This window comes from Neofelis nebulosa, chromosome 3, assembly GCF_028018385.1.
Source record: "Neofelis nebulosa isolate mNeoNeb1 chromosome 3, mNeoNeb1.pri, whole genome shotgun sequence".
NCBI lineage: Eukaryota > Metazoa > Chordata > Mammalia > Carnivora > Felidae > Neofelis > Neofelis nebulosa.
Window position 1 is genome coordinate 167054659 of NC_080784.1, and position 24001 is coordinate 167078659.

The 24001-nt window shown below is 39.3% G+C and overlaps 1 protein-coding gene, 1 long non-coding RNA gene and 1 pseudogene across 11 annotated transcripts in view; 2 read left to right on the forward strand and 1 right to left on the reverse strand.

Moving 5' to 3' along the window:
* CORIN (corin, serine peptidase) overlaps positions 1-24001 on the forward strand; it is a 261992-nt gene that overhangs the window by 139402 nt on the left and 98589 nt on the right. The gene's annotated exons all lie outside the window — the stretch shown is intronic.
* LOC131507629 (uncharacterized) overlaps positions 1-24001 on the reverse strand; it is a 39983-nt gene that overhangs the window by 14355 nt on the left and 1627 nt on the right. Inside the window, exons 2-3 of the long non-coding RNA XR_009259597.1 lie at positions 4945-5024; positions 4262-4331 (exon numbers count right to left, since the gene is read on the reverse strand). This is a non-coding gene — a long non-coding RNA (uncharacterized LOC131507629). The remainder of the gene's footprint in view (positions 1-4261; positions 4332-4944; positions 5025-24001) is intronic.
* On the forward strand, positions 15648-17876 carry LOC131507627 (NIF3-like protein 1; annotated as a pseudogene).

Sequence of the window (24001 nt, forward strand, 5' to 3'; positions counted from 1 at the left end):
CTGAGCTGAAGTTGGATGCTTAACCAACTAAGCCACCCAGGCGCCCCAATAGTGTATTGTTATTTATTGTATCATATTACATTATGACACAAAAATATGTTTTGTGCTATTTGTAAGTTTATGTTGTTCCTCATATATCACTATTATTGATATTATGTTTTATAAGTAATAAAGTATTTTTAAAGGAAAATATGTTTGTATTTTAGTGTCCTTGAAGCACTTTTTTTTTCCCTGCAAGGGCCTCTGTGTCTTCAGTTTCCATTGGGCCCTGCACATTATGTAGTTTGTACAGGTTGGGGACTAGTTTATCTGCTCAGCTTTCTTTTCTGCCTTTTCTATGCCTGCTATGTATAGTCCTTTTGCAGGTTTTAAAGGATTTTGGTTACTAATGATGAATGAAACAGTGAGAAGAGTCAAGGCCAAGCTCCTCCTCAGGCCTTTTCTGTCTCTTTGCTTGGCGCTTGGCTACTCAGAAAGTAAGAAACACATGTAACTGATGGCTACAAAAGCACAGATATAGCTCTTGGTTGCACCAAAGCCCGATAGAAGATTCATTTACATTTTAGAGTATCATCCCTGAGTCTTTTGAACACTCTTATTACAGGAATAGAATCAAACAGCAATTATCCACCTAGTGATTTTGTGCAGCCAAGATGCCTGCTACCCTGGGCTCCTCTTGCACTAGAATTGACTGAATCAGGCTGGAGTCAAGGACTGAGACTAGAGATTCCAGACCATGGCATCTCTGACACAGGGAATGGGAAGGAGGAAGAGGAGGGCAGTCAGCAGGTGGGACACAAGGCACATCTGTTTGAGCCAGTCATTTGCAGGTGGCTGTTCATACGTACGGGGCACACAAATAGAGTAAGATGTTAAGGCATCTGTGGTAGGCCGAATAATGGCTCCCCAAAGGGGTCCATATCCTAATCCCTGGAACCTGTGAAGATGTTAGGTTACGTGGCGACGGGGAATTAAAGTTGAAGAATGGAAGTAAGGGTTCTACCCATCTGACCTTAAAACAGGGAGATTCTTCTGGATTATGTGGGCGGCCCCATTGTAATCACAGGAGTCCTTAACAGTTGGAGAGAGAGGCAGAAGAGAAGAGTCAGACAAAGAGATGTGAAGCACACACAAGAACAAAGAGATGCTATGTGGCTGGCTTTCCTTATGGAAGAAGGGGCCACAAGCCAAGGAATGGGGGAAGCCACCAGAAGATGGAAAAGAAAGGCATCATTCTCCCCTAAGAACCTCCCAAAAGAAAGACAGCCTGCTGGCACTTTGATCTTAGCCCAATGAGACCTATGTCAGACTTCGACCTGCAGACCAGTGGGAGAATAAATTTCCATTGTTTTAAGCCACCCAGTTTGTGATCATTGCTGATGACTGTAATAGGAAACTAACACAGCACCCTTGAGTGTTTATATGAAGGGTACAGGCTCCTGAGTCAGACTGCATGGGTTTTAGTGAGGAGCTGTGCTACTTATTAGCTGTGTTATGGGGGAAATTTCCTAACCTTCCCAAGCCTTGGTTTCATCCTCTGATAAATGAGGTTATCACCATCATGGCTGTGTTCTAAGGAAAAATGAAGGTAAATCCTTTAAGACCTTGCCTGGTAAATAGAAAGTTCTTGGTAAGTGTTAGTTTAAACAAAGTCATGGGGGTCTGATCCTGGACGGAGTTTTCAGTAAGGCAAAAGACTTTCTTCCTCATCTATTCCATGTCATTCACTGCTACTCCCCTCCCTGACATCTTTGGCTCCTGAAGATCCCATTTGACTCTTGGTCCTCTAGGGCTTTTACCCAGGTATGTCCTTGATGGAGTCACAATCTTTAGATTCCACCCTTTCCTATATTTCATGCTAAGTTTCCAATATCTCTTAAAGAAAAATAAATACACAAGATAAATATATAAAGCACTATCTCCAGAGGTACTAGTCACTGATATTGCCTTTATCTTTTATGGTCTCTGCAAGGCCTTATGATTTCTGCCATGTCCTGCACTATGCCTTCTGCAGACAGCCTCGTGGAATTCTTGGTGGTTGAATAAATGAGGAGTCCCAAGGAACTGCCTTTTAATTGAGGACTTTTGGCTTACGTTAAATGAGCGAAATCCAAGCTGAAGAATTTCAGTTGGGAAATATTTTAGGGAGAGAGACCTCCCAGGAGCCCTTCGAATCAAGCCAACTTTCATAAACATTTGGCCTCGTTTTCTGTCTACTTGTAAACAGCTCTGGAATGGCTGTCACAAAAGTTTCTTAGGAGGGTATTTGCTGAGTAAAATTGGCAGTTTTTCTTCAGAGTTCTTAGAGCAGAGGGGTTGGAGCTGATGATGCTAACATTTCAGAAGAACTTTTCTCCAGCTGCGAAGTTTCATTTCGATCTGGATGCTGCGGTGAGACGTTCTAACAGGCATTTGTAATGAGATTGATTATCTTGTAATGAGATCGCCTGCTAAAAAATCCGTTTCAGTTCCATAAAAATCGTATTATGGATAGATTACAATCCGAAAAATGTATACAAAGCTATTTGAAAGAAAACCGTCGGAGTCAAAACTGGATCTCTAACGTTCTTGGTTGTTTCGAGAATGGAAAATGTCAATTCCAAAACAAATGCACAAAGTACGTGTTAGTGTTCCATATGCACAGGTCTACGAGGCTTCCGTATTTTTGGCATCTGTAGTTAAAATGCAAAATTACACTGTGATTTGATGTTTAATAGAAATGCTGAGAACCCATAAAAGGCTTTCAAATACTTTCACACACCTGGCCACTTCCCACAAGTATAGGGCAGGCTCTGTAGTTTGCTTGGTGGTGGGGTCTCCCTCTGGTGGTTGGTATTAAGGAAGGTGCCGGCTTGAAAGCAGTCACCGGATTTATTCCCCTTGGCGTTTGGCTGACAAATCTGGAAAGCGTCTCAAGAGTTCCTTTCTCCTATTCTGTTAAATACAGACCAGGCTACATATTTTGTATTTTGACCATTTCAACAATATGGGAAGCTTTCTTATTTGAACAGAAGTTAGTCAGTCAGCCTGTAGCCTACCCCCTATGACCGTGTCAAAATCAGTTTTGACTATTAGGAAAGCTAACCTGGATTTTCTATCTCTATGGCCTATTTTTGGCATATTTTGACCCCAAAACGTCTCTTGATTTGGCCGGGATGTTTTCCATTTGCTTTAGAAAAGGCTCTGAGTTGAATACCACATTTATTCAGCCCACCTGTGTGTCCATCTCTTTTCCATGACCCATGGCATAGCAGGAATCAGACAAAAATTACTGCCCTCCTAGAGTTTCCGTTCTGTGATGCATATAGATATGGTTTACAAATACATACATTTTATAAAGATTTTTGGCTTCACCTGTGAAACATTTGTATAGCTAAAGGGACTATGAATTTCAAAGGCAAATAGGGGCTCCTGGGTGGTTCAGTCAGTTAAGTGTCCACTTCTTGATTTCGGCTCAGGTCATGATCTTACAGGTGTGAGTTCGAGCCCCACGTAAGGCTCTGGAGCCTACTTAGGATTCTTTTTCTCTCCCTCCCTTTTTCTGCCCCTCCCCTGCTCACGCTCTCTCTCTCAAAATAAATGAACATTTAAAAGCTTTTTAAAAACAAAGAAAAAATGGAACAAAAAGGGCTCCAATAAATCAACAAGGAAGAAAACCAACAGAAAAAATAATTGGCAGAAGTGGGATTTCATGATATCACATTTACCTGGTTAAAGACACAAGCAAGGGTGCCCATTGGAAAAGAGCCATCTCCCAGCTAGAATTCCCTGTGCACCTTTACAACCTCTCGCATAGTGGGGGTCTCGGGCAGACTTCCCTGTAGCACTGCCCAGAGCCTGTGTGCTGAGTATGCCTGCTTGGAAACCGCACGTTCCCTACCCTTTTGGCAAGTGGCAGCAAATGGACCTTTTTCCAACGGTATTCACCCCCTTGCTCAGCTCGGTCCCCCAACCCATCTACCGTTAGCTGATCCCTGTGGCATAAAGTTTCCCAGGATTAATTTAAGCACATTAGATTGATCAGTTGAATATTTCCAGATGAGACTACATTACTGCTCAGACTGCGGTGTCGAGAGTCTATAGTGATAGACACGTAGTTTGTGACTTTCCATTATCTGCTCTGAGGTCTTTCCTCCTCTCAGGGATAACATAGAGCTTTTCCTATTTGACTCAGGGCCGATCTTAATGACAAATTATTTGCCATCCATTTCTAGTCCCTGTATGGCTTTCCTGAAACTGCAGCCTCATTCCAACCTCTCACCTCTTCCTTTCCTTGGCTCATTCCGATTGGATCACTATATCTTGTTCACAGAGACATTCCTCCTGTTTACCTGTGCAAAGAAACATGTGAATCCTATGAAAATGTGGGAAAAAAAAAGTTAGCAGGTTTTATTTTTCCCCCATCCCTCTGAGCCCTTGGGTGCTGTGTACCCAATCTTCTAGTCTCAGCGCACTAGCAGCTACGACTCTGGAATGCAAGTTAATTAAATGGTGCTTATATTTAGTTTTAGGCAAGGTTGATTTTTTTTCTGTGTTAGGTTTAGTCTGTGTGGCTTTGTGATATACAATCCTGGTAACTAGGGATACTAGGAGAAATTTTATGTGGCTGTGCTGTGAAAGGCATGCAGTGGGAGAGAGAACTCAGGGACCTCTGTGTTCCACCAGTATGTAAATCATCTAGCAGAACACAAATGCTTTAACAGTCAAAGTCAACTTTCCTGGAGCAATTGACTTCCTTTTCTGTCTCTGAGCCAAAGAAAAGTTAGGAATTCTATCCCTAGATGCTGTTATATTGGTTCCTGTGTGTGTCGATCTCTTCAGAAGCAGGCTCTTTTCCAGTTATCTTGGTTGTTACAAAGAATCCAGTGCCCCCCACCTCCCAGCTCCAAGGAGGCAGTGCTATATCCCTTTAAAGTTGGGAAAGGGGACCCTCTACTCACTCACAGGTTAACCCTTGAAGCGCAAGGCATTTTTCGACACTCGGTGATGACCATCTTTCGGAAGTGAGTTACGCATTTCGCAACCTTAGTAAACAGAGCATGCTGGTCATTCCAGGTGCTTTCTATCCATTACTGATCCATATTCTTAAAAGGCCATACCAAAGCAGGTAGGATTCAGATAAGGAAACTGAAGCTCAGAAAGGTTACATAAGTCACCCAAACTAGCATGAATCGCTTAATTTAAATCCAAGTTCATATTTTTTCTCCACGATTACTTTTATTTTCATATCTCAGGTTCATTATCATGAATAGTTACTTTTCTGGCCTCTAGATCCAGTCACTATCAGTATGGTTATTAGAGTGAGTGTTTTCAACTAATCTCCTCACAATTAATTTATTTTCTTCTAATCACGATACCATTTAGGATTGAAGTTTCCTGATCATTGTGGGGTGGTTTAAGCTTGAAGGGTCGGATAACTGGAACTGTCTAGGCTTTCCCGCCCCTGCCTTGACCCAAGCAATGGAATGTGTGCTGTCTCCACGGGTTACTGTGTGAGGGCAAGTGAGTGGGGTTTGTTGCCATCTGTTAAGAGGAAGGAGATTGGACAAGGTCTGGGGCAGAGCTCTAATTGAGGGCTTGAGAATCTCAGCACCCAGTACTGGCTATCTGATGTGGAAGATAAGTGAGATCCTACAGTATCCTGAAGATTAATGACTTTTTAAAGATGAGAGTATTTTGGGATACTATAAATTATAATAATTAACAATAGGGAGTAGGTGGGAAAATGATACAAAGCCATCTTCATGGGATTTGAGGTGAATTTTTAGACAATAAGATAGAACTGTTATCTCTTCTTGAAAGACGTTTTCTCTAAGTTCTTAGAGTAAATTCTAAATATATATGTCTATTCTATGTCTGGGTCTCAGGCCACAATAGTATTGCATCATAAGCAATTTATTCCAGCTTTTAGATTGTCATTATATAAAACACATAAAATGAGCTGAAGTAAAAGAAACCAGGATTAAAAATAAGTTTGGGTGAGTTGAAAATTAAATCCATGAACTATTAACTTATAAAATGAAATCAGTCCAATTTGTATAGCTTAACAAGTAAGAAAAATAACATGGAATAGCTCTTCAAGCTTATTATCTTTTGTCTGTTTATCTTTCTCTTAAGTCTTTCCATAGGTGTTGTGACCGACTTTCACATGTAATAAAGGTCAGGAAAAATGCTAGTATGTATAATTTTTCAGATACTACCCTGTGAATGCAAGAGACTGTTACTTTCTTTCCAAATAATATGTATCTCTTTTAGTTCTCCTAGATTTATATGCAGACATCTAATTCTTTTCTAAAAAACACCCTACATTTGTTTGAAATTTGTCAATGTAATGTATATATTGTTCCATCATTTTCATTTCATGATTCATAATCAATAATTGCAAAATGTCATATGAGACAGACTTATGTTTGGAGAAAATCTCAAAAATGTTCTAAAGCACCATGAAATGATCATTCTTGTTTGGAAAATAAACTGTTTATTTCTTAAAGCAAACTCAGAAAGTAGCACCCGTCCCCCCTCCGTAAAACCTGAATGTTTGAGTAGGAATCTCTACCTGCCTTGTCAAGAGGGTAGACTGGCTTAGGCATATAGTTTCTAAATTGTCCGAGTTCTCTAGAAAGCTGAAGTTACGTTATTGCACTTACATGCAGGGAATGATAAATAACACAATCATTGTAGGCATCTTATTTTCCAGTGGTTTTTGATAAAATTGTTTTAGGGTTCTATTTGGGACTTTTAGACACTAAAGCTTGGGGTAGTAGATTAGTACATCCTTTTAACTGGACAATTCCTGCTTGGAAGTTTTCCCTTCTTTCCTCCCTCCCTCCCTTCCTTCTGCAATGTTGAAAGAATACATTTTTTTTTTTTTAAGTTTTGTTTAGACGTCAGTCTCTGATCGTAAAGCTAACGTCCTCTTTTTTCTTCTGCTCTGTCTCTACTTTCTCCTCTAATTAGATTTAAATTCTGAGCAGGATTTTGTCTCGCTCTATTTTATACTGTGATTTTACTTGAGACATTGAATGCTGACATGGAACTGCTCTCCAAACTCTATATTCTCTCTTTTATCAGAGTGCCACCAGTCACAGAACTGTTTTTGTTTCCTGCTAATGATTTTTAGATAATTTCACAATGACTGATTTTTCTATAGAATGACAGATCCTCCCTCCATCATGCTGTCGAGCGATACATATACTTAGTTCTTATTTTCAGGATTTTAAGCTGAAGGCCAGATGGCAAAGTTTCCATCGAATCAAAGCATAGCTTTATTTCAGAGAGAGAGAGAGAGAGAAATGAGTCAAGAAGTAACTTAATCTTGAGGACATTTAATTGGGAGTTGGTTTGGATTTTCTTTGGCCATTTATTTGACAATGATAGTTTCTCACTAATTGAAACATGTTGTATACCAGTCACTGAGGGACTTGCAACTAAAGAGTTGCACTGTGTAAGGGAACTCGTTTGACCTGGTCTCGGCAGCAGGTGTATGAGCACCACAGAAAATAAAAGAGAAAGTCACCATGGTACTTCTGCTGTTAGACTAAGTTAAGAAGTCCCCAAGTGCATTTATTCAATGGCATTTACTGACCACTTACCATATTCTGCTTTGGAACAAAGATCTGTATGTTAAAAGGTGGTAACAGAGTCCTTTGCTCCCTTGGTCATGAGCAAAATATCTGTGTAATAGAGCAATCTACTAAGAAAACAAACAGGGGGCCCCTGGGTGGCTCAGTAAGTTGAGCGTCTGTCTTCGGCTCAGGTCATGATCCCACGGTCCGTGGGTTCGAGCCCCGCGTCGGACTCTGTGCTCAAGAGCCTGGAGCCTGTTTCAGATTCTGTGTCCTCCTCTCTCTCTGCCCCTCCCCAACTCATGCTCTGTCTCTCTCCTCTCTCTCTCTCTCTCTCTCTCTCTCTCAAAAATAAATAAACATTAAAAAAAGGAAAAAAAAAAAGAAAACAAACAGGATCTGTGTTACCATCTCTGCATTTTCAGAAGAGAGAGACCAGCTCTGGGGAGGGAAGGACTGAGCAGAGATCGTGTGGCATCACCCAGAGTGGGGTGGCACAGGGCGGGGGGAATGTTTGGAGGTGTAAAAGTGGAGCAGGGGATGTAGGAGACATTACCCAAGGCTCAGAAGGGGGCTGAGTTTTGCCATGTCCCTCACATAGCAGGGAAAGAGGCAGGATTTCAGACAGGAGTGGCTGTGTGGGGCAGCCTAGAAAGCTTGACTCTGGGGACCATGACACTGCACCCTGGGATGGATCTGACATAGTGGAGTGGTCTATTCAGTACAAACCCTAAGGGTGTAGAACCACCAATTATCATATCAGAATATGGTAAGTGGTCAGTAAATGCCATTGAATAAATGCACTTGGGGACTTCTTAACTTAGTCTAACAGCAGAAGTACCATCGTGACTTTCTCTTTTATTTTCTGTGGTGCTCATACACCTGCTGCTGAGACCAGGTCAAACGAGTTCCCTTACACAGTGCAACTCTTTAGTTGCAAGTCCCTCAGTGACTGGTATACACGAGTCCCTCAGCAATTCTCTGAGGAATTGAAAACCAGAGTCCCTTCCTCGGTTCTTCCAGGTACCATGTAAGCCCCTTGGATCCTCATAGTGCCCTAGGAAGGCTGAAATCCCTGAAACACATGTCTGAATAAGATTTCTTATCACCTTTTTGAGTGGGGAAGGATGTGTTCATTTAGAAAAATAAAGCTATGTGGCATTTCTCATACTGTCGTGTGACAGAGTTAAGGCCACACCCACTCCTGAGCTCATTGTGCTTCCTTCCGTGTTGACTTCTCATTGTCACTTCTCAAGTCATGTAACTTCCCTGAACTCTCCTACTCCCACCTCGAAAGCTACTCGTCCAATAGCTCATTCTTTCAAGTCTAGATATAAGAAGAAGCACAACAGACTGTAATTAAATTCAGAACTAAGTATTCATAGCCAAAAAAAAAAGTGTAATTAAAGTGTAATCTCTCTGAGACTTTAAGTAAACACTTAAAATCTTCAGGGTGAAGGGTCATCAAACTTGTTTGGGCAGCAGAACCCCATTTTCAAAGGAAATTTTCCACGGACCAAAATTTGTAAAGCGGACAAGGGTGGAGCTCCCTGGCTAAAGTGGAGAGGGGACTGGAGACACCCCTCCAACCCACGATGTGGCCCCAGAGCCCCTTCCCTTGGTCTCCTAGAGTTCATCGGAAAACCACCATTCATTTTAACCTAAGGAATGAGTAGTGTGGGTGTAGGTTTGGGGGGAGTGGCAGACACATCTCCACAGGCCAGCGGGGAAGATTATTTTAGGTAGAAGTGTCCTTTATACTCATTGTCCTACCACACAAGCAAATGCTCCTCAGAAGGCCGGCTTGCCAGCAGGTTTGAGTGAGTATCCCACACTAACACAGAGGGATTTTTAACATTTCATCAGCACTTTATTTCCCTGCCAATTAAAAGAAGAAAGTTGTAAGATATGTATTGCTTTTGAACATCTCCCCCCAAAGGCATGATCATTTAGTTCTGCTAGGCACCTTACGCTCTGTCTTTACTTAATTATTTAACAACTATTTAATTCTATCCTAGACTCAGGAGTGAGAGAGACTGATACAGTGCTTTCTCTCACGGAGCTTACATTCTAGTAGGGAGAGAGAGGGAGACAATAAACAAACAAATACCTTCTGCTAATATAAATTATGGGAATCATAAAACAGTCTTTTTTTAAAGCAGGCTGTAGTTCTGATGGTTTTGAGCATCAGCACTATGAGAAACGATTAGCATGGTGCACCATGTTTAATAGAGGCCTAGTAGATGTGCAAGAAGGTAAAGAAGAGAATGAGAGCATTTCTCACCTTGGGAGACGGATACTTTTCCTGAGGAAGCCGCATTTTAGTGATGGGATTAGAGAGAGAGACAGAATAAGACTGGCTTCATGTTTGGATGGTAAATATATTCCTGATGTTGGTGACTCTTCATCCCCAGCCCCCTCTATCTTCAAGACTGATCATTGTTTATTTGATTCATGCCAACCGGTAGGCAAAACTGAGTACCACTCTGCTCCCCACAAAGAACATACTCATACAAAATCACTTAAAAATGCCTTTAAAAAAACACCCCACTTCCTTTGATATCTACCACCCATTTATTTGCTTCTGCAGCAGCAAAGTTGTCCTGCCTTTCTGAGCTACTTCCTCTCCTTTTATTCTCTCTCAAACATAGACTTTTGTCCTTCGAACTCCATTGAAACTGCTCTTATTAGAGTCCCCACTGACCTCACATTGCCAAAATCTCATCTGGGAACATGGTGTCAAATTGATATGCTGACAACTCACACATTAATATTAATATTGTTCCTATTTGGATTTTACTCCTATCCTCTTTCCCAGAGTTGAACTTACATATCCAGTTGTCTACTTAATATCTCTACTTGGGTGCCCACTGTATATGTCAGATGCAACAAGTTTCCAAAATGCAACTCTTCATCTTTTTTCCCACAGTCTTGCTCCTCCAGTAGGCTTCTCCACCTCAGGAGATGGCAATTCCAGTCTTCTGGCTGGCGGGAAACTTTGTCCTCATTGGCTCTTGTCTTTCCCTCACAATTCTCATTGTGTGGGCCAGAAAACCCTCCTGGCTCTACTTTGAAAACACATCCAGCATCCAGTCAGGTCTCGGCACCCTCGCTGCTGCCCCCACGAAGCCGCCATCACTCTTTCTGGACAGCTCCGATAGGCTCCTAACACTTGTTCCCACTGGTTTCTTTGCCCCTCTAGAGTATTTCCAACACCACAGGCAGAGATCCTTGTAAACATAGGTCAGATCATACCACATTTTACTGAAACCTTGTAATGACTTTACTTTTATTTTAAGTCTTTGCAAAGCCCTAGGTGGTTGACCCCTCCCCTCTACTCTCCTTCATGTCTTGCTACATTCTCCACCACTTGCTCTACTGGGGCCACACGGGTTTCTTTGCTTTCCCCATACCCCACACCCCCGCCAGACATGCTCCTGCCTGAGAGTCTTTGCACTGAGACCTCCTTCTGCTGAAATCTTCCCCTGAAAGTTGGTTAATTCCTTCACCTCTTTGAAGTTGTTACTTAAATGTCAACTTTTAGTGAGGCATAGCACTGGCTCCTCTCTTTCCCCATGGGGATGCTTTACTCGTTCATACACAGAGCTCTCTGATACCCATGCATACCTACCCATGTTAATGTTCAACAAAAAGAAGGGTGTACTAGTGAGTATGGTGTGGAAAGCTGGGTAAGACCGAGTTGACTCACTTGAGCATATCGTTAGATTTTCTTTCTCCTTTCTCATCTTTTATCTTTCACCTCAATCCTTTTATCAACCCAAAGATACAGTGCTCTCCACAAGAGGAATTCTTGTATCAGCTGCTGAAAGATTAGACATGTTCTTTTTCTAGTCAAATACTCTCGTAAAAGGTAAGAGCGATAGAGGTTGACAGTAACTTAATTTCAAGCAGCATGTAGTATTGAAGGGCTAACAGGTTCTCAGTACAGGCTCAGGTGATAAGAGTCTCTGCCAGGTCAGCTTTCTTTTCAGACGTTGAGTTGAACCTGAGCTTCAGACTTTATACAAAGGCTCAAAGACTGAGTGAATGAGGACATTATACAGTCAGTGATTGGTAGGTAGTTTCTGAAAAGGACTCCAAAAATTAACAATCAAAGTATTGAGAGCATTTGCCAATATAAATGCCTCCCATAATACACCAGCAGAGCTAACTAGGAGACCTGGAAGCGGCTGTAGAAAATCTAAAAGGTCATTTCAGGATATGGATGTTATTTCAGCAGGCTGTTATCAGAGACCAAAATACTGAAGAGTTGATCATCTTCATGGGTATATACTCTTCAGAATCCAGAGAATTCTGAAGTCAGGTGGTTCATAATTATCCCCATCATCTGGACATGTACACTAGTGTCTTAGGCAATATTCCTTTGTATGCTGCTATTATTGCATTAATATTAATCAGTTGCCAGGTGTCTAAATGGAAATCAACTTTGGTGGTGAAGTACCTTTACTTGGTAAAATTATCTTTATCAGATGACCATCAGTAGAATATATGCTACCAAAGGTAGGGGATTATTTTTGTTTTCTTCACTGCTGTGTCCCTAGATGCTAGAATAATGCCTAGCACATAGTAAACATCCAGTGACTGATTAACAAATGAATCTTCTGTTGATCAATTTGCCATTGACTTAAAGTCCAACATGCACCTCTTAGAATCATAGATGATTGTATAGCATGTCAAGATTGTATAGCATGACTTCTCCTCATGGGATCTTTCTTTTTCACCTTAAGGGCTAAGTCAAAAGGTTATTTGAATGAAGATAATTGGTATAAGAAAGTGAAATTTATGGTTGAAAAATTTCGACAGAGATTTGTTATGAGCTCTCTCAGGGTGTTCTCTAAAAAACCCAGAGCTGAGATGGAATGTCATCTCACCTGGTCCCAATCACCTGAAGGGCAGACATTTATCTTTTGTTTAGATAGAAAAATAAAGACGAACTTTTACTTGGAACTGATGTCTTTGAACTGACCACAAATAAGGTGACCACACAACTGCTCTGGACAAGAAACCGGGCATGGGTGTGTGGTATGGAGGACTGAGCCTGAAGCTCAGACCTCATGATTCTGTGTCTACCTGGCTATATGACTTTGGGCAATTGTTGTCTTAACCACATGACACTCCAATTTCTGTATTTGTAAATCACCGTTTCCCCTAAGGAAGGTGAATAGAATGCCTGCCTGTCCACTTTATGTGGCTGCTTGGAAATTCCAAAGAAGATGTGTTTGAAGTACTTTGCTAGTTGAACAGTCTTACAAACCAGAAGTGGAAGTGCTGAATACAAGTTAAGGAGAAATCAAACAGAAAATAAACAAAAGTTATTCTGAGTTTACAAAAACAGTATTGATTAATGAAACTATGAACTTCTAAAGAAAGAATGAGAATAAACAAACAACTTACAGTGTAAAGCCAAGGGCAATCACACCTCCCACTGTGGAACCACACAAAAGAAGTCAGTGTCTGCTGAATCAGCCAAGACAGGGGGATATCAATAATCAAAACAATGCAAGCAATGCTATGTTTTAAATTTGATCCAGATTTGATATAACCATACACAAGAGATGGCTTTACTGGAGTAAAATATTTAGGGTCTTAACGATGAAATCTAGATGTTAGGAGCTATTTACGGGTGAACTTTCAGCTACATTTCTGGAGGAATCATCGGAGCCCTAAGGTGGGGAATGCAATAATTCTTCTGAAACATTGCAGCTGCTGAAATGCAGACAGATGGAATTTCTGCAGTCTCTAATATAACACAGAAACAATCCCAACAATAAGATAAACACTTACGCCTTGAAAATGTTCTCTTAACCCTAGAGAGAGGATATTGTATAGACCGGCCAGTAAAATCTTAGTGTTTTGGATTCTCCTTTTATATCTGGTTTCCTGTGTACCTTTTAGAAGTCTGTATTTGTAGGTATAGGAATGCAGCCCCGTGCTGAGTCCTCTAAGACTATTCAAAATATAAACATGCTTCATATTTTAGTAGTTGAGGTCCATAGATGTAATTTGTATTGATACTGAAATGGTAGCATGTAAAGGAAAACCAGACATTTGTTGCTGATCTTTTGACGATTACACATGAAGTAACATCATAAGAAACTTTAATCAATCAGCTGGTAATTAATGTTCAGCAAATCAAAATTCAGATTTCCTTGATACCATTGGAAAATAATTAAGTAATTGCATTTTTTCTTTGCTTTTTTGGTAATATATTGTGCTTCATTGAGATTGAGGTGACTTTTTCTCATCATATATTAACTAAGAACCTTCTGAGTGCCAGCCACTCTCTTAAGAGATACTTCTCTGTATTTCTAATTCTGAGTTAAAATATTCTGTTATTTCCTAGTTCTCTTTAGTTAGTCAACAAAGCTCATCTCATCAAGGAATATACCATTCTGGGAGCAGTGACAGCAAGCAGGCAACTGACCACACGAATGATCACACTATCTTTTGTGGAGGGACAGAGACAAAGAGAGACAGAAGTTTTCAAGGGTTGCATTTACTTAGTTACTCTGAATTGAAAACTCGTGAAAAACTTAGCTTTTTTCTTTTCTGATTAAAAAAGTCAGACATCATGAAAGCCAGTGGTATGCCCCAGCCCAAAGCTCTTAGTCCCGTGAAAGGAAGTGGGCACGATCCCGTCCTGCACTTTCCCACTGCGTTGCTAAAGCCAGCAAGTGCACATAGTCCACATAGGGGATGCTCCTTAATCACCCGGCTCTGGTGGCAGGGGGAGGGGGGTGGTATTTCTGGGCACCACGGGATTGTAACTATTGGAGAGACAGTTCTTGGCAGGCTAGATATATGCACCCTTATGTTTACTGCAGCATTATTTGTAAAAACCAAGATATGGAAGCAACCGAAGTGTCCATCAGCAGATGAATGGATACAAAAGATGAAGTATATACGCACACAATTGAATATTACTCAGCCATAATAAAGAATGAAATCTTGCCGTTTGCAAGATCCATGGATGGATCTACAGAGTATAATGCTAAGTGAAATAAGTCAGACAAAGACAGATACCATATGAGTTCATTTATATGTGGAAATTAAGAAGCAAAACAAATGAACAAAGAAAAAAAGAGACAAACAAAAAACCAGACTCTGAAATATGGGGACTAAATTGGTGGTTGCCAGAGAGGAGGCGGGTGGGAGGACGGGTCAAATAGGCAATGGGGATTAAGAGTACACTTATCATGATGAGCACTGAGTAATGTACAGAATTGTTGAATCATTATATTATATCTGAAAGTAATATAATTAATTAATATAATTAATACATATAAAATAATTAACCGCATGTAAACTATACTGGAATTAAAATAGCAATTAATTAAATAATTAATTAAAATGGATAGAAGATCTGACTAGACATTTTTCCAAAGACATGCAGATGGCCAAAAGGTAACTGAAACGATGCTCAACATCACTGACAATCAGGGAAATGCAAATCAAAAGCACAATGAGATATCACCTCACCTCTGTTAGAAGGGCTATTATCAAAAAGACAAGAAATAAAAAAGAAAGACAACAACTGTTGGTGAGGGTGTGGCAAAAAGAGAACCTTGTACACTGTGGGTAGAAGTGGAATTGGTGCCTCAACCCCTATGGAAAACAGAATGGAGTTTCCTCAAAAAATTAAAAGTAGAACTACCACGTGGTCTAGTAATTCCAGTTCTGGGACTTTATCTGAAGAAAAGGGAAACACTAATTCAAAATTGTATATGCATTCCCACATTCATTGAAGCATTATTTTTAATAGTCAAGATATGGAAACAACCAAAGTGTCCATCAATGGATGAATGGTATATACATACGTGTGTGTGTGTGTGTGTGTGTGTGTGTGTGTGTGTAATGGAATATTACTGAACCATTAAAAAAGAACCATAAAAAAAGGAAATTTTACCATTTGTGACAACATATATGGACCTCAAAGGCATTATGCCAAGGGAAAAGTCAAAGAAAGACAAATACCACATGATCCCTCTTATAGGTGGAATCTTAAAAACAAACAAAAGCAAAACAAAACACCAAACTCATGGACACAGAGAACAGATTGGTGTTTGCAAGAGGCAGAGTCTAGGGGGAGGTGGAAGAAATGGGTAAATATTGGTTTTTGTCTGTATTCGTTTAAGTAAATTGAATAAAAGATTTTTAAAAAACAAATAAAAGACCTTATTTCCAAAAAAAAAGTCCATATCTAAAAAAAAAACCCCAAAAAACAAACTCCTCAAACCATAAGGGAGGAGAGCAAGAGAAGAAGGAACAAAGAACTAGAAAGCAGCCAGGAGGCAATGAACCGAATGGCAGTAAGTACCTACCTAATAATTACTTTAAATGTAAATGGACTAGGACTCACGTTGTGGTGGCTGTGGGAGGTGCTGCTGCGAAAGGAGGCAGACGAGGAGATGGGGCAGAAAACTGGTTTGTCCCACAAGAGCATAGGGCATGAGTAGGGCAGGGGTCCTGGCTCAGGAGCTTCTGGCCATGCCTGGTCTCTTCATTGTCCTGGAAAAGGTCTGACGTGGGACTGAAATGAGAGGTACTCAGTGCTCCCTGATTTCTGTACGTTATCATCTCGTGTACACCTCATTCCCACAATAGTCCGGCTTGTCCATTCCCTGATCTGCAAATCCCCATTCCTTCATGGATTTGAAGGCTCTGCGTTCCTCCTTGAATAACTTTGCATCCCTCTCACTTGCTGAAAGTTGGGACAATGTTGGATTATGGTGGAACCAATCCCACAACACACTGTGAACACACTCTTCCTTACCAATAACTTGACTGCGGAAGTGATGCAGGAGGCGCTGCAAAAGAAGGCAGGTCTCACTCTCTCCTACCATCTGCCTATTTTCTGACCCTCGAAGCACATAACCTGGAAAACCTGGAAGGAGTGCCTGGTGCTCCTGGCTCTGGGAAACCATCCATATTTATTCTTCTCACACAGCCCAGGATGCCGCGCCTCAAGAAGTCAGCCGCCAGTTGGTTTAAGGGCTTGGAGTTTGCACTTCCAGGCCCATACATCCTTCCAAAGCTCCCAACTACCCCACAAGGGAAATGTACAGGGTACAAAAGGAATTGTGCGTGTTTCTGTCACTTCTTCTACCAGGACTGATGATGAAGAACAAACGTGGATTAGTCTGAATTGTAGTCAGGGGGATTTGATGCAGGTGGTGGCTGTTCTTTCTAAGAGCAGACGTTTTATCAGAAGACTGAAGTTCTGTCACTGGGGAAGCCTCGGCTCCCACATGCTGGAATGGGACAGTTGTGCACAGTGGATGTGTCTGTTTCCTTGGCAGCCATGATTGTGTGAATCAAAAGTTACTTTAAACTATCTCATGGTCACCTTGCTCTTGAGGTAAGAAGGACCTTGGTGTCTCCAGTCAAAGCTGTGACCCTGTGCACTGGTTCTAGGAGCACTGTGCTGCAGGTTGGCAGTGGCCGACCTTTCCCTCACAAGTGAGATGTCCCGTCGTGATGCTCTGTATGCTGCACCCCAAGGAATAAATGTCTTCCTGTGTCAACACAGCAACATCGAGTGAAGCTTTCTTTCTGATCTTCAAGATACGCTGGGTGCTCCCTTAGGAAAATAAGATTAATATTATCCTGTCAGAAACAGACAGGGACCCTCTTCATGTGGTGCACAGCATACAGGAACAACAGGATGACAAAATCGACAAACTGATTGGTTCCCAATGTGAATGCATAACGAGAATCAACGGAGTTGGTATCCTTGTGGAAGAATGTCTTAGAATGTACTTATTTCTGGTTTCTAAATCTGCTTCACCAAATGTCCTGTAGCTCATATGGTGAAAACCATGACGTAACTACCATTAAAGAACAAATATTCATCATAAAAGATGAACTAAGAATATACAATGTAAAGTATATATTCATTATAAACTCCAGGAAAGATCAACTAAAATCTGTTTACTTAACATTCTTGGTAAGTAGCTCAAGTAATTGTCTCTTTAGCTTAATTAAAGGTGGAATGTGTCATTCTAGATCTTTCTGCCCTTAACCAGTTTAAAAACATACTTTAAGGGCCCCTGGGTGGCTTAGTTGGTTGAGCGTCTGACTCAACCAACTCATGTCATGATCTCCTGGTTTGTGGGATTGAGCCCTTTATGGGGCTCTGGGCTGACAGCACAGAGCCTGCTTGGGGTTCTCTCTCCCCCTCTCTCTGTGTCTCCCCCACTAGTGCTCTCTCTTTCTCAAAAATAAATATTAAAAAAATAAAAGTGAAAACATACTTTTAAAAAACTTCAGATTGGAACACTGATTTCTAGGTAGTAGCCTCTAGAGGGTGATAAGGTCTGTCTGTATGTTCCTGTTTCTAGATTACTAATCTCTCACCTAAATTTCAAAATCAGAGGGAGGTTTTTTTTCTTAATATACATGAGAATTATTCATAACTATTATTTTATTGCTTTTAGGTAACTCACCTGTAATTTTATTAGTAATATATAAAAATGGTTAGCTTTCAAAATAATACCAGAAATTATATAATATTAATTTTGTGCCAGGCACTCTCTTAAGTATGTTATAAATATTTTCAATTCTTTATAAACAAGAATATAGTTATTATTATCCCCACTTTACAGATGAAGAAACTGAAACAGAGGTTAAAGAGTTTGCCCAAGGCCACATAGTTAGGAAGTGATGGAGTTAGGACACAAACTCAGGCAGTCTGGCTCCAGAGTCTGTGTTCTTAACTACTTCTTAATCAGCATGGATGATAAAACTGATATAGGAGGTATGTAAGAAATCCTGAAGGAAAAGTAATCCATTTTAACTGGGATTTTCTCTGGGTGGTATGATGGAAGGTTTTTCTTTTGAATGCTCATATACATGTATATTTCTAATTTATGCTGAGCATGTTACTTTGATAATGAGAAAAGAAAATCTTTTAAAAATACTGTCTAACATGGGGCTCCTGGGTGGCTCGGTCGGTTAAGCGTCCAACTTCGGCTCAGATCATGATCTCTCAGCTCGTGGGTTCGAGCCCCACGTCAGGCTCTGTGCTGACAGCTCAGAGTCTGGAGCCTGCTTTGGATTCTGTGTCTCCTTCTCTCTCTGTTCCTTCCCTGTTCACGCTCTCTCTCTCTCTCTCTCTCAAAAATAAATAAAGATTAGACCAATTTTACATTTCTTTTGTAGGACCCCTTTCCTACCAATCTTATCTCCTGGAGGATTTGGGATCCTAACTTACAAATTATTCTTGGTGATTCACCTGTAATATTAATTCACTACAGAAATAACCAATTGGACTGAGCCTTAAGAAATGCACCCAGTTAGAGAATTGGAGGAGGAGCCAAGAGAGGAGGTGGGAGAAGATCAGCAGTGTCAGAAGCCAAGTAGAGAGCTTTGATGAGAGACCATCAACAATGTCCAAGTGAGAGAATGAGACAGCAGACAGCTTTGAGATACTATCTCAATGGTATTTGCTTCAGTTATTGTTTGTGTTTTATGTGGGGAGAATAGGACAGAAATTGGATAATACTTAAGAGTTTAATACTTCAACTTAATTGGATAATACTTAAAAGTTATTGTGATTGTGCCAAAAATATGCAGAGGGCCTACAAGGAAGGTTTTCTGGGGGAAGTGGGTAGAATTCAGTCAAAAGGTACAGCTTGAACAAACACAGTAAGTGTAAAGAAACAGCACAACGCATTGAAAAAGCCCAAGTAACCAATTCATTATTGTGAGGGCAGAAAGCAGGAGGCAGGGAAGGTATGGTCAGAGATGATGCTTAAGAAATAGCCTGGGGCCAGTCATTATCAAACCATTTTAAATTTATGGCACACTTAAGGTATAGCATGATTTTACCTTTAACAGTTAATCAAGTTGAAGGTTGTGATTCCTTTGGATAGAGTTCCAGAAGGGGTTAATTGATCATATAATTTCTTTATGATTGGTCAAACTTATTGCCAAATAGTTTTTTTTTAAAGAATTACATTACTACCATAACTTTTTGTTTTTTATTTTTTAAATTTACATCCAAATTAGTCAGCATATAGTGCAACAATGATTTCAGGAGAGTAGATTCCTTAATGTCCCTTACCCATTTAGCCCATCCCCCCTCTCACAACCCTTCCAGTACCCCTCAGTTTGTTCTCCAGTTTATGAGTTTCTTCTGTTTTGTCCCCCTCCATTTTTATATTATTTTTGTTTCCCTTCCTTTATGTTCATCTGCTTTGTCTCTTAAAGTCCTCATATGAGTGAGGTCATATGATATTTGTCTTTCTCTGACTAATTTCACTTAGCATAACACCCTCCAGTTCCATTCACATAGTTGCAAATGGCAAGATTTCATTCTTTTTGACTGCCGAGTAATACTCCATTGTGTGTGTGTGTGTGCGTGTGTGTGTGTATATAATATATATAATATATATATATATATATATATATATATATATATGTATGTATATACCACATCTTCTTTATCCATTCATCCATCAATGGACATTGAGGTCCTTTCCATACTTTGGCTATTGTTGATAGTGCTACTATCAACATGGGGGTGCATGTGTCCCTTTGAAACAGCACATCTGTATCCCGTGGATAACTGCCTAGTAGTGCAATTGCTGGGTTGTAGGGTAGTTCTATTTTTAGTTTTTTGAGGAACCTCCATACTGTTTTCCAGAGTGGCTGCACCAGCTTGCATTCCCACCAACAATGCAAAAGAGATCCTGTTTCTCCGCATCCTCGTCAACATCTGTTGTTGCCTGAGTTGTTAATGTTAGCCATTCTGACAGGCGTAAGGTGGTATCTCATTGTGGTTTTGATTTGTATTTCCCTGATGATGAGTGATGTTGAGCATTTTTTCATGTGTCGATTGGCCATCTGGATGTCTTCTCTGGAGAAGTGTCTATTCATGTCTTTTGCCCATTTCTTCACTGGATTATTTGTTTTTTGGGTGTTGAGTTTGATAAGTTCTTTATAGATTTTGGATACTAACCCTTTATCTGATATGTCGTTTGCAACTATCTTCTCCCATTCTGTCAGTTGCCTTTTAGTTTTGCTACTACTCTAACTTTTCTTTACTGGCATGCTAACATTTATAAATAACTAAAAATACCCCCAAATATATCATTTATAGTTTAAAAAAAATAAAGTATCACTGAAGATTTAAAAATAAATAAATAAATGTAAATTGACTAAATTCTCCCACCAAAAAACATGGAGTGACTGGATAAAAAAAAAAATTCTAATGAAATCCATTTTTTTGTACCTACAAGAGACTCACTTCAGATGTAATGGCACTCAAAGACTGCAGGTGAAGAGATGGAAAAAGATGTTCCATGCAAACAGAACCCGAAAGAAAGCTGGGGTAGCTATGTTTATATGAAACAAAATAGACTTTAAAACAAACACTGTAATAAAAGGCAAAGAAGGGCATTATATAATGATAAAGGGGTCAATCCAATGAGAGGATCATAATTTTTGTAAATATTATGCATGTAACATAGGCGTACCTAAATATATAAAGCAAATATTAACAGACCTAAAGGGAAAAACTGACAGGAATACAAAATAGTAGAGGCCTTTAATACCTCATTAACATCAATGGATAGATTATCTAGACAAAAAAATCAATAAAAAAAATTGGTCTTAAATGATATATTAGACCAGATGGACTTAATAGATATTTACAGAACATTTTATCCAAAAGCAAAAAAAAAATACACATTCTTCTCAAATGCACATGGAACATTCTCCAAGATAGATTATATGTTAGGCCCCAAAACAGGTCTTCATAAATTAAAGAAGACTGAAATCATATCAAGCATCTTTTCTGGCCACAACAGTATGAAACTAGGAATCAAAGAAGAAAACTGGAAAGGTCACAAATATGTGGAGGTTAAATAACTCCACATCAATATATACATAAATATATAATGAGTCAATGACAAGATCAAAGGAGAAATAAAAAAATACCTTGAGACAATAAAAATGGAAATACAAATCTTTGAGATGTAATAAAAGTAGTTTCTAAGAGGGAGGTTCATATCAATGTGGGCCTACCACAAGCAACAAGAAAAGTCCCAAATAGCAATCTAACCTTATACCTAAAGAACTAGAAAAAGACAAAGAAGCAAAGCTCAAAGTTAGTAGAATTAAGGAAATAACAAAGATCAAAACAGAAGTAAATGAAATAGAGACTGAAAAGATAATAGTAACTAAGTAACTTGAGCTTGTAACCAAGAGCTTGATCTTTGAAAAGATAAGCAACATTTAAAAATCTTTACGCTCACCAAGAAAAAAAGATAGAGGGCTCAAATAAATAAAATAAGAAATGGGAGAAGAGAAGTTACAACTGATACCACAGAAATATAAAACATCTTGAGAAACTATGAACAATTCTGTGCCAGAAAATTGGATAACCTAGAAGAAATGGATAAATTCCTAGAAACATGTAATCTTCCAAGATTGAATAATGAAGAAATAAAAAGTCTGAATAGACCAATTACTGGTAAGGAGATTAATCAGTACTCAAAAACCTACCAACAACAAACAGAAGTCCAGGATCAGATGGCTTCACTGGTGAATTCTACCCCACATTTGAAGATTTTATATATATCCTTTTCAGACTCTTCCAAAAAATTGAAGAGGAAAGGACACTTCCAAGCTCATTTTACAAGGCCAGCATTACCCTGAAACCAAAACCAGACTAGGACATCATAAGAAAGGAAGAAAAGAAAAAGAAAAGAAAAGAAGAGAAAAGAAAAGAAAAGAAAAGAAAAGAAAAGAAAAGAAAAGAAAAGAAAAGAAAAGAAAAAGAGAAGAAACCAAAGGAGAGCAATAGGCCAATATCTCTAATGAACATAGATGCAAAAATCCATGACATTTTTCACAGAAATAAAACAATCCTAAAATTTGTATAAACCACAAAAGATCCTGAATAGCAAAAGCAATCTTGAAGAAAGAGAATGAAACTGGAGGTATAATGCTCCCTGGTTTCAAACTATATTATAAAGTTTAGTAATCAAAACAGTATGGTATAGGCATAAAAAACAGACACATGGATCCATGGAAAGGAATAGAGAGTCCAGACATAAACCCGTGCGTATATGGTCAATTAATTTACAACAAAGGAGACAAGAATATACAACGGGGAAAGGACACACTCTTTAAAAAATGGTGTTGGGAAAACTGGACAGCCATATGCTCAAGAATGAAACTGGACTACTCTCTTACACCACACATAAAAATAAACTCCAAATGGATTAAAGACTTGAACGTGAGACCTGAAACCATAAAATTTATAGGAGAAAACATAGGTGGCAAGCTCCTTGACATCAGTCTTAGTGATGAATGTTTGAATTAAATTCCAAAAATAAACAATTGGGACTACTTGGAACTAAAAACCTTCTGCACAGCAAAGGAAACCATCAACAAAATGAAAGGCAAGCTACTAATGGGAGAAGATATTTGCAAATGATGTAACTGATAAGGGATCAATATCCAAAATATATGAAGAACTCATACAACTCTATAGCAAAACAACAACAAAACACAACCTGATTTAAAAATTGGGCAGAGGACCTGAACAGACATTTTTCCAAAGAAGACATACAGTTGGCCAACAAGCACATGAAAAGATGCTCAACACCACTGATCATCAAGGAAATGCAAATCAAAAGCACTATGAGATATCACTTCCCAGCTGTTAGAATGGTTATTATCAAAAAGACAAGGAATAGCAAATGCTGACAAGGATATGGAGAAAAGAGAACCTTCATGCACTGTTGGTGCAAATGTAAATTGGTGCAGCCACTATGGAAAATAATATGGAGTTTCCTCAAAAAATTAAAATAGAGCTACCACACTGATGTAGTAATTCCACTTCTGGATATTTATCTGAAGAAAAGGAAAACATTAAATTGAAAAGATATATGCATCCCTGTATTCATTGAGCATTATTTACACAAGCCAAGATATGTAAACAGCCTAAGTTTCTATTGATAGATGAAAGGATAAAGAAAATGTGGTATACACATACACAAAGGAATACTACTCAGCCAAAAGAAAAAAGAATGACATTTTGCCATTTGTAACAAGATGGGTGGACCTTGAAGGTATTATGCCAACTGAAATAAGTCGGACAGAGAAAGACAAATACCATATGATCTCAATTATGTGTGGAATCTAAAAAACAAAACAAAGGAACAAAGAAGACAAAACAAAACATGGAGATACAGAAACAGAATGATGGTTTCTAGAGGGGAGGGAGGTTGGGTGTGAATGAAATGGGAGCAAATGGGGGTCAAGAGGTACAAACTTAGTTACAAAATAAATAAGTCATGGGGATGAAATATACAGTAGTCAATAACATTACAGTGCATATTTGCAAGTTGCCAAGAGAGTAAATCTTAAAAGTTCCCATCACAAGAAAAAAAATCTGTAACTTT